The following is an 11,975-nucleotide window of genomic DNA, read 5'->3' as shown; positions in this document are numbered from 1 at the left end:
AATTTTACACAACTTCTCTTCATGGTTCGCTGAGAGAGAGGGGTTAATATTCAAAGTTCTAGATGGACCAAATTCTACAACTTTGACATGGGCAAGACTTGGGTCAACTAAGCATAATTCAGTCCAAGGATTACCCTCAGATTCCTTTACAAGCTCAACAAGAAGCATGGTATTAGGGTGTTGGTTGTGGATGATCTGGTCAATGAGGTCATCTTCATCAAGTTTCCCCCCTCCTATAACAATAGTTAGGGTAAATATTGGATAGCATGTTGTATGATACAATTCATATTCCTCCTCCTCTTCTAACCATAGGGTAAGTCATGATCAGTGGATGGCTGAGCAGGAGGGTACAATACCAACTATTTTGACAAATGCCCATTTTTAATGGTCATGTTCTTGGCCCTGCAAATAATGTAAGTATTAGCAGTGGCTAACCATGGCCTTCCCAGGATGAGAGGATAAGCATTGAATATTTTTTTTTGGTTTGAGAACCAAGAAGTCAATAGGATATTCACAAGAGTCAATGGAGACCATTACATCCTTAATAACTCCCTCAGGAGCCATTGTGGATCTATCTGTAAGTTGCAACACTACATGGTCTTTCTCAAGTATCCATGGGGGTTTAGTTTTTGAATGGTTTATTTAGTCATCACTTTGATGGCAACCCCAAGATCAAGCACGGTGTGGGGAACGATGATTCCATTAATGTGCACATCTATCACTCGACTTTAAGGGTCTACATGTTTTAGAAAAATCACTCACCCCAACATCAAATCAGATAATTGACCAATAACATTAATGGTGGGGGTGTATATTTTTATCCTCCCATGGTGTATCTTCCTTTCCCTCTTCAATATCCTCAGGTGGAGATGGAGGTCGGTTATCTGGGAGAACTCTTCCAGACCTGAGGTTGATTTCTTGAATCTCCATAGCATAAGTAGGGTAAGATATTTCTCCACTGTAGACCTGGTGTGCTTTCTTATTATTCAGGTTCATATTTGGTTGAGTAGGCATCTGACGTTTCTTTGGTGGAGTAGGATGAGTGAGTTATGGTTGAGATGGAGGTGGAGGTAGTAAAGCAGAAGGTTGGTTGAGTTGAGGCCTCCACCCTTGTGATGCATTATTCCATTGAGGAAGTGGAGAATCATATGGCTGAAATGCTTGATTGACAGGTTGGGGAGGATATTCAGGAGCATAATTCCAAGAAGGAGGTGTGGAACATGATGGATGAGTGGAAGAGTACCTAGGTGGAAAGGGTGCATTCTGTTTGGGATGGTAATAAGAGTAAGATGCAATTTGCATGCTCTATTGGTATGGTTGAGGTCCTTGAGGACTCCTTTGATTTATAAAACAAAGTTTCTTAGCCCCACCTTCTGCCCCATGGTATGAAATTTTTAATCCATGCAAAGGACATTTATCCTTGGCATGGTTTTCCTCACAGCCAAATCAAACCTCTATGACATTTAATGGACATTCATTTATGGGGTGCCTTGTAGTACATTTAGGGAAAAAATAGCTAAGGCCCTCTATGCTTCCTCTTGTCTCCTCTTGATCTGCATCATATCCATTTGCAAAGAAAATTTATGCAGCATTTCACTTTTAAAGTCCTCCAATATGTTTCCAATTTCATTCTTGATGGATGTTGTGGAGAGAGAAGAACTGACCAAGGCTTGACTATCCCTACCATTCTTCCTAGCAGCCCTAGAATGGTTCTAAAACATTGTTTTGATGTCTTCATAGGATAACTGATATATGTCTCCTCTAGGCAACATGTTGAGAGTTTCCAGCATGTCCTCCATGACCCCTTAAAGAAGAACTAACTTGAGTGATTGAAGATAAAGGGTGCATCTGGCCCTCCTATTACTAGGCTGGAGTTTCTCCTGATAGTGCTCTAGGTATTCATCAAGTCCAAGAGTCATTCTAAAGATTTCTTATTTTGTTTCTTTGGACTAATAGACTACAATAGCCCCTATATTTGTTCTTAAAGGCTTGTTGCATTTGAGCCTAGGTAGTGATGTTATCCCTAGGTAGACCCATAAACCAGTGCAAGGGTACATCCTTCAAGGTAGATGTAAATAGCTTCAGCTTCTGGGCATCATAGCTATAGTTATAGGTCATACATACAAAAAGAAACTCAAATCTAAAAGTATCAAGATCCTCATAGGTTAAGCCATGGAAGTGAGGAAGGGAAGTAGGGCTTATATTCTTCATTCTAGCCTCTCCATTGGTCTCTCTGATAGGGAAAACCTCCTCATTCCTAGTTTCAACCATGGTTTGGGTATGTGAAATGGGTTCTTCTTCCCCAACAAGTTCTTCAAAAATCTCCTCCAGTCAGAGAGGAAGCTGACAGTCACCAAACAAGAGTGAAGGTTGACTGTTTGAGGGTATGGCGGTTTTTGGAAAGAATTTTCCTTGAGTATCTCTATTCCTATGAGGCATGAAAGAAAAGTTTTCTTCTTTTATGTGATTTTTTCAAAACTAAATGCAAAATAGAAATAACATCTGCCTAGACACCTCCCTGGCAACATCGCCAAAAATTGGTGAGCCTTGGTATTGTACAAAGAATGTTGCAACTCCCAAGAAGTCCGCAACTCTACTTATCAACCCAAGTTTCATACAAAATTTATGGTGAGAGTGCTATATACATAGTAGATGGGATTCTACTCATGGCACCCTCAACTTTAGGTCATTTGACCAATAGGGCTCCAAGACCATTCTTCTACTAAATTATGGGGAAATTAAGTACTGAAAGTGCAATTCAAAAGCTAACTCTCATGTAGAAAAAGTAAATGATTTGAAAATCCTAACTTGTAGATGCTACCAACTTCTAAATGCTACTGAATCAATTCATGTAAGAACACAAGGGCTAGACTACCTGCAGAAAGGAAACTACATTATTTGCAATCAACCATCTAGCTATCATATTCACTTTTTCAATTAACCATATAACTATCAAATTCACTTGTAAAAAAGAAATTATCCTACCAACTCATAACTCAAGATTACATGCATCCTCTATCTAATTCACACTTTCATATAAAGTAATGTTCTACTTGTGTTAAATATGTGATAAAGAAGCTAATGTTATTCTACCTTGCAGTGAAGGAAAGAGGATGGGTGGCATGGACTAGGTGTTTCCTTTGGTCATGGAGTCCAATATGGGGGTCAACCTACTCCTAAAATAAGTAAAACCTACATTATAAGTGAAAATAAGGGCAAAATAGGTTGTTGCATGCATGCTACAGGAAGTTGCTACAAGATCCATATATTGCTACACGAAGGCCACTGAGAGGGTTTCAAAGGTAAGAGCGATGATATCAAGGGATGGAAAGGTGGATGGAGGTTGTGGTAGATGGATGAAGGGTGGCTAAAACCCCTAGATAAGCTCAACACTTCAAGAAATCCTATTTTGGATTAACAGCTCTGCTCATGGAGACCTAAGAGACAAAGGTCAAAAAAAACATTTGAGATTCATCAAAAAGAGTGTGGAGAAGTCCTCAATGGAGATGGTGAAAGTGCCCCTTGCTTGTAGATTCAATAGTCTTGCAACATCACATGCACATTTTCTCTTATTATTCAAAAGATATCATAACCAATGGTGGAAAATATGAGTTGAATTTAGAGACTATATAACTTATACCAAAAAATTTGATCTATGAAATGAATCAACTTCTCAACTATAGAAAACATATGCAAAACACAATAACTAATATAGAACTTTTTCCAGGAAATCATAAACATAGTATTTTTGGGCTGTGATTGTAGATTCCTCCATTGACGCTCCCATGAGAGAGATGACATAGAGGTAGCATTCATAGGATTTTTGAAGGATTATATTATAATAAAATGCAGAAAACTAACCAAAGTTCGAAGCTAAAATGAATACCAATACACGTGAGGGACCTAAGTTACTAGGGTTGGGCCCAAACCCAAGAGCTTCAACACTCTAAAACTAACTCAGTGATGGATCAATAAGAAAATTCTCGTTATCATTAGAGAAGTGTCAAATACATCACATAACAAGTCAAAAATAGCAGTAACGAGTGCTTGAGCTCAATAGCTTCTTAGTTGAAAACAAATATTGAATCCTAATGAGCTCTTTTGCATGTTTATTCATACAAAAGGGTAGCTACCAATAACTCCCTAGAAAATAGATATGAATGACCTCGAGCCAAGTGATAGATAAAGTGGTGATATTAGCTGATTAAGGGAGTTAAGGAGGTGGACAACCTCCTAAAATCTCTCCTTGTTGTCTAGTCTGAGCTCCTGCATTGAAATTATCTCAAAATTTCTCCATTCCTTGCATTTAAACCATATTAGGCCACATGACATAGAAAAATATCTTTCACCCCTCACTATGCATAATATAAAAAAAAAGTGTAAATAAATGTGAGAGAGAGAAAGTTTTAAAGCTGGAGGATGGAATTATGACCCTTATGATATACCTATTGATGGGACTCATCAAAACCTTCAATTTTTCTTTTAAAATCATCTTTGGAGGAGTTTAAATTATTTTATTAGAGTGACATATAACGAATATATTAGTCCCTACCTCACTAAGGACTATAACATTCTCCTCATGGTCAAACAACTATTACATTAATGGAATCAAGGGAATTCATGTTAATATTTCCATATAGGAACCACATTCTTGCTAGGAAGCACCTAAAATGATAGGGGATCGAAGCGAACGATATATAAATCTTATGATGAAAAACAATTATTAGGTCATTCATTATGGTCAACTGATCACCTGACTGGATGACAAAGTTAAGTGTACCCATTCCTTTCTATTTTTCTGAAAATTCCCTTTACCATGTCTTATTGTATTCAAAAGGTACTGGTGGTAGTTTTTACTAATGGTGATGGTGAAATTTGAGACCTGAGAACTGATTCAAAGTAAAGAACTTCACCTGAGGTCAAAAAAGGAATGGGTTTTATAACCCTTCTTTTATCTGGTGCCTCTATAGGTTCTATTCACGCATTTTCCTTTATCATCTTAACTTCCTTTTCTTCTACGATCTGTGCTTCTATTTATATCTTGGATGTTATCGACTATGGAGCTAGATCCATAGTTTAACTCTGATGTATTGAATTTGGTTATCGACCTGGATCTATAACTGAAGAATCCATTATCTATAATGATTTCAAGTGTTGCAGTATAATATACACTTCGGCTCAAACTGTAGAGAAAGTTCACTGTTCGGAGCTCCACACTTCCGCATGAAAAACTATGTTATTAGAAATCCAACCTAATGACATGTGATATTATGTCAGCCTTGTTTCTTTGAATAGACTCCATTGTACAACAAAAGAGACATTATATTTAGAGATTATATCGATTCTAGCTATACACTGAAGTAGCAACTCCAAATTATATGTATTTAACAGTTCCCAAGAGTCATGTAACCCCCTCTTACCACATTTACCAAATCTAACTAGTTCGTTGGGGTAAACATGTGATGTAGAGTTACTATGATGTGATTCAACTCCCCATGTAAATTAAGGAAGTGGAACTTACAAAAAAAAACTAATATGAACTTTCTCGATAGCTATATAACCTTTAGGACACAACTAACCCTTCCAAGTGCCCAACCCCTCAGACAACTTGTCATTTTTCTCAGCTAGAACCCTATTCACTCCCATGACAAGTCATGCATGCGATTGAGACCCTCTAGTTTCTCCCAGAACAAGAAATGAATGTGACTATGGCTTTCTTCAGGAAGTTCTGAGCCAATGATGCTGGATTGTGTGCCACTTTTTCAGGGATAGGTCTTAGGTCTCTGCCTAGAACTTCATGAAACTTCCAGAAATGATAAATAATAATGAATTAAAGCTACTAATATAAACATTGGTACAAGGAATTGACCTGACCCTTACTAGCCATGCCATGCATTTTGTCAAACATATCACAAACATGTAATCTACATGTCATAACCAAAGATCTAAGCATAGGGGTATCATACTTATTTGAGAATCATCAAGAAGAATTGATTCCTTATCATAATAGTTGCATTATCATCAACTAATTAATACATTCATTATTCATTCATTTACTAATCAAAACATGATGAAAGCCATGATTAAGATATTTTATAAAACCATGCCTATAACCAACATATAACCAACATAATAGCAATGATAGAACAACCATTATAATTGCATATTAACAAGTATTTGAAGGCATATCCATCCCTCAAAACCATTATAACATTCATAGCATGCTCATGGAAATCGATGGACACTATTGGGTATTAGTGTCCCATAATGGCCCTACTCCTGAATGGTCTACCAACATATTTCCGCCTATTCCAATTCCTTGTGTTGTTGCTTCTAATGCTTGCAATCAGTTTCAACAACCAAAACTAGGCATTTTCCATGCTTTCCTCATTGATGGCCTATCAATATGGTACACTTGAAATTTCATTCACTTCCTATCACAACAAGTCAAACTATTTGTTTGATCAAATCATAATGTATAAACATATCATAGCCAATTAGCTAAAAAGTCAATCATACTAAATCATAATCATATGCAATCATCATAAATTAGAATCATAGATCACATGTAACCATCATGAATAAGAGTCAGATCACATGCATAATAAAATTGAAATAATACTAATAGTTATCCTTTAATCAGTCCTTTGTCCTCTTCATACACACATTGGATCAGTTGCCACACCTAGAAAGCATCTAGTTCCCTTTCTTCTCTTCAATCCCATACTCATACACATAATGTACACCACACATGTATAACCACATACGACATACAACACCACACAATACATTCACCTACACTTGACATACAAAAAATACACCTACATTTTGCATATAACACAACACATACACCTACACTTGGTGTACAACACAACACAATACATACACCTACACCCGGTGTACAACATAATAAATATACGTAAATAAAGTACAACACAACGAATACACATTTCATGATACCACGACTACACCAGTACCACATGTACAACAATAACACATGTACAACATGTATATAACACCACATATAGACAACAACACCTGCACCATGCTTCATAGCATTAAATGAACATGGCACCACCTGCACAATGTGTACATAGCACCACATGTATAGAGCACCATATGCATGACATGTACACAACACCACCTACACACAACACCCCATGTACAGCATGTACACAACACCACATCCACATATCACCACATGTACAATCATGCACACCATGCCATATGTAGACAACACCACTTATCCAACATGTGCATAGCACCATATGTACACATTACTACAGAAAAAACATGTATACAACACCATTTGTACACAACATTGCATAAAAAACATAAACACACCACAATTTGTACACACCACTGCATAAACAACATGTACATAACACCATCTATACATAGAACTCCATATACGACATGCACATATCACTCCATATATGACATGTACATAGCACCATTTGTACCCAACACTGCTTATGCAACATGAACACAACACTATAGGTATACAATACAACATATGAAATATGCACACAACACCATATATGCAACATGTACACAACACCATAGGTAAAAAATGCTACATATGGTACATGTACACAACACCATAGGTAGACAATACTACATATGCTACATGTACACAACACTAGTGTTGGATATCCTAAGACCACATTGTCCTTACCAAGCAACCTTACTTCTAGTGTCTTATCCATGCTTGTCCCAAAATGCCGCAGATCACTCTAATTTCATTTCACTGATGCATCCTTCATCATGTCCTATCCATAACATACACATAGACATAGTATAATCACATAATATCAATTCATATCCACATGATAATGGCCTCATACATATTTTAGGGCTACTCTTATGACTTGATTCTTCATAAGACTAGGAGCCTTTTCATGCCCTTCACCTGTATAAGCAATCATTCCTCCAAAATAATGATCCCTGATGACCTGCCAGATAACAACATACATACATGTATACATATAAACACTAGCATAATCATGACCACAACACAATTACCAAATAACATACGGTCAAGGTTAAGAGAGCTCCCTTTATCCATGTAGAACATGTAGAACATGCAAAACATTGAGAACAATTGTTCCCAACATAACCAAGGCATATGACATCTCATATCCATTCAGTTTACCTTTTCTGATAACCTTCCTCATTATTGTCCTACCACTGTCCATTTACCCCAATGGAATCAACCAATACAACTGGGTGTCATACTCTTACCTTCATTTGCCCTTTACTCATGCATTGAGCTTCATGTAGGTCTTACATTACTTGCTGAGTTTAATTCACCTCTCTCAAGCTCCATTAAATTTCCTCTTTACCAAACGAATTCCCAAGGCCCTCAAACAAAATAGGAAAGAACAAAATCAAACAAGAAGAAAACCAATAACAATATGACACCCCAAACGAAGTCGAAAGGCCTTGCACAAAACATAAACAAAACTGAAATTGAACACAACAAATCATAAAATATCGAAAGCGCAAGACTAGCAACGAACACCATGACTCAATCCCCATGGGTTCCCAATGCTTCCAAGGAAATTCTCAACTCGATCCTTCTCCAAGATTGCATAGTAGTCTCTTTGTCCATGCAATCCCTGCATCATACTTCCATAAACACATAACTGTCAGTGTAGAAATAAACATAAAATATACCAGTTGCCTTACCTTATTGTAGTAAGAACACTACCTTGTAACTGAACACATACATATATCATCTCTCAAGGGACTCCAATTCCTTGATGAATCTAGCCATAACGGGAAACTAGTTGTTTACCCATCAAGTACATGTTCATGAATATAGTACATATCCACATAGTGTTAGGAAAAATCAAGGTTAAGAAGAATTCTTGTATTCATGGAAAGAACTCATTCACTTGGAATTGTGGTTTCCAACCATTGCCAAAGGAATTCTCACCCTATTCCTTTCTTTTTCTTGTTCATTGCTACAATTAAGTCTTATTATCTGTTGTCACATCACCCAACTGTTAGTTGTATAAAAAAAATCAATTTTTACCTTCTCATGCTAATACCAAACATGTTTCCTTGCAACTTCTCACACATGTTAGCTACATGTTCCAAATATCAAGACATCATGTTTATCCATTTGAAATCAACCTTTACCAAGACTAACAACCATGTCATAATCAACTATCAGTCAATAATCATGATACTACAACCAACACCCACTAGCAATCAAGTGAATATAAGCTCTTTCAGAACATATTGTATTAGTATAATTGTCTTAAAACAAGATCATTCCTTCAAGCAATATCATAGACACATACTCATATCATGCAATAAATCAAACATTAAAAAACCTGTAAATATACCATGTTAGATAAGTCAAATAAATGACATAATCAAACTCATACTTCAATGTATCTTAGGGGAGGCTATCACATCTTCACAAGTCAATCTAGATTAGTATGACATAATATTACAAATATATCGACTCATACTTGAATATCATAACCATATCCATCTACATAGGTCAATCTAGATTGGCACAATACCTATAATGTCAAGAACTTAACAAAATAACCATACACATCATGCATATGACCAAAATGCATACAACAACGTGTTACTATCATTCATGGCTATCCACAATATATGCATATAACTGATTAAATAACATCTATTATACATGTAATTGCAACAACCATAGACTGATAAACATGTGCATAACCCTAATGCTCATAACAACCATTAAACAACGTGTCTGCTATTATCTCTTAGAGGAAACTCGACTGCGGGAGAACCTCTAAGGGAACCGCTAACCTCTTTGAGTTTCAAAGTTGCTGTTGGGTCCCTATAATACTAGTGATTACCCCATTACTATTGTAGTTATACCCCTTATTTATACTTTTGTGCCCATATTACCCCCATATTATTATTTCTGTGCCCCATAGAATCCCTCTATTGTTATTTTTGTGGCTTTATATTATTATTGTTAGGTCGGCTGGATTATATTGTGACTCCTTAGACTCCTATATATAGAAAGGAGGTTTTGTCATTTGTATCATCCAAGAATTGTTCATTTATGTAATGTAAAGGAGGTTTCCCCCTCGAAGAGGCTGAATTCTAAGGCGTTGATCTATCTTTTCTATCTTTTCTTGAGCTGGTTTCATAACATTTGGTATCAGAGCTTTGGATTCTAGGGTTTCGCTGCTCCAAACGGGTCATCGTGGCATTTTCGCTATAACTTTTTTTCTGTGACGTTTCAGAAGTCACAAACAAAACCCATTTGAGAAGAAATCACCCTGAACCTTGGGTCCGAATTTCAGAGCTTTTCGCAAGATATTTTCGGAGATATGATCTGAGGAAGTTTGTCTTTTTGCAGACTCCTGAATTACATTCAAAATAGGTGACCTGGGGAAAATCGTCATAACTTTCTCTCTGGGGATCAGATTGAAGTTTTGTAAGAAGGTACAGAAAGAGGAAGGACTTTAGTTTCGTGTGGGTATTTTTTATATCCAAAGGTCGAAACAGTGACTCGCGGCACATCATACAATTTAGCTCTATTGAACTAGTCTATAATCAAGTCATTGTGGGAGATTTCGCATAACTCTTCCTTGGAGAATCCAATTTGGGTCAGACTTGTGGCATTGGAAAGAGGACATAGACACCTACTACAGGTCACAAGTTTAGAACTAGATGACTGGAAAGTACAGAGATACATCAGAGGCAATATCGAGCTCCTACAAAGTGAAAAAAGGTGTGTAGATTTTTTTAAATTTTTGCTTAAGCTTGGTTTGAAAATTTATTTTGAAGGAATTCAAAGGGCATAGTAGAGCATTATTATCAGTAACTGATGCCCCGAGGAAAGAAAATGCAAACACCTAGTAAGGAACCTGAAATCTCTAGCATGACTCATGAAGAAGAGGAAGAAATGCTACATGATATATCAAAATTACAAGAACAAGTGCAACAAATGTCACGCTCAAAAAAGTTAACAAATGCTAAGATAAATGGTGTGGAAGCTAAGATAAATGGCATGGAAGCTAAGATGAATGGCATGGAAGCTAAGATTGATAATTTGAAGATAGATTTGAAAACAAATTTGAAGACAGGCATGGCAGATTTGAAGACAGATTTGACTAATTTTCTACAAGAAATACTTACTAATGGTGAAAAGGTAGTAAAGGAAACTCATGATGAGAACAAAAGAAATGTTAATCATGATTCCATAGACGCTAATGTTGGATCGAAGAATCACCACATTCCAAAAATCGATATGAGGAAGTTTGATGGCAAGGATCCCGCCACATGGATATTACAGATGGAGCAATTCTTCGATCTCAATAATGTGCAAAACACACAAAAGGTACGTATGGCAACTTTATATTTGGAACCAAATCAGTTTGTATGGTATCAATGGCTTTGTTCTCGTAAACAATTTATCACTTGGGTAATTTTTACGGAAGAATTGATAGCACATTATGAGGATACAAACAAAAGGGTTCAATAATGGAGCACATTGAGGAGTTCCAAAAATTGAACATAAGGGTAAAAAATATTCCAGAGGAGCATAGGATTGATGTGTTCATAGGGTCTTTAAAGGATAATATCCAACATGATGTGCACCTTTGGGAACCTGATTCATTAGAGAAGGCATTCAGGTTAGCAAGAAAAATGGAAAGCAAAATTATGGCAACTAGGAAGCATACCATTCACAACTATAAAGACAGAAGTGTTGTTGCCCATAGTCTTCCACAACCTACAAGGTTGACACCACAACAATTGGAAGAAAAAAGAGCAAAAGGGCTTTGTTACAATTGTGATAGCAAATACACAAAAGGTCATAAGTGTGCTGAGAAGAAATTATTCTACATAGATTGTGAAGAGGAAGAAGAAAAGGAGCAAGAAAGGTCAAAAGAAGAGGATATATTCCAGGAACAAAGCCTAGATGAAGAACAAATAAATCCGACCATATCTTGTAATGCATT

Source organism: Pinus tabuliformis, chromosome 6, assembly GCF_031772625.1.
Source record: "Pinus tabuliformis cultivar Carrire ecotype Pingquan chromosome 6, CPIR1, whole genome shotgun sequence".
Taxonomy (NCBI): Eukaryota; Viridiplantae; Streptophyta; class Pinopsida; order Pinales; family Pinaceae; genus Pinus; species Pinus tabuliformis.
This window is presented reverse-complemented; position numbering follows the sequence as displayed.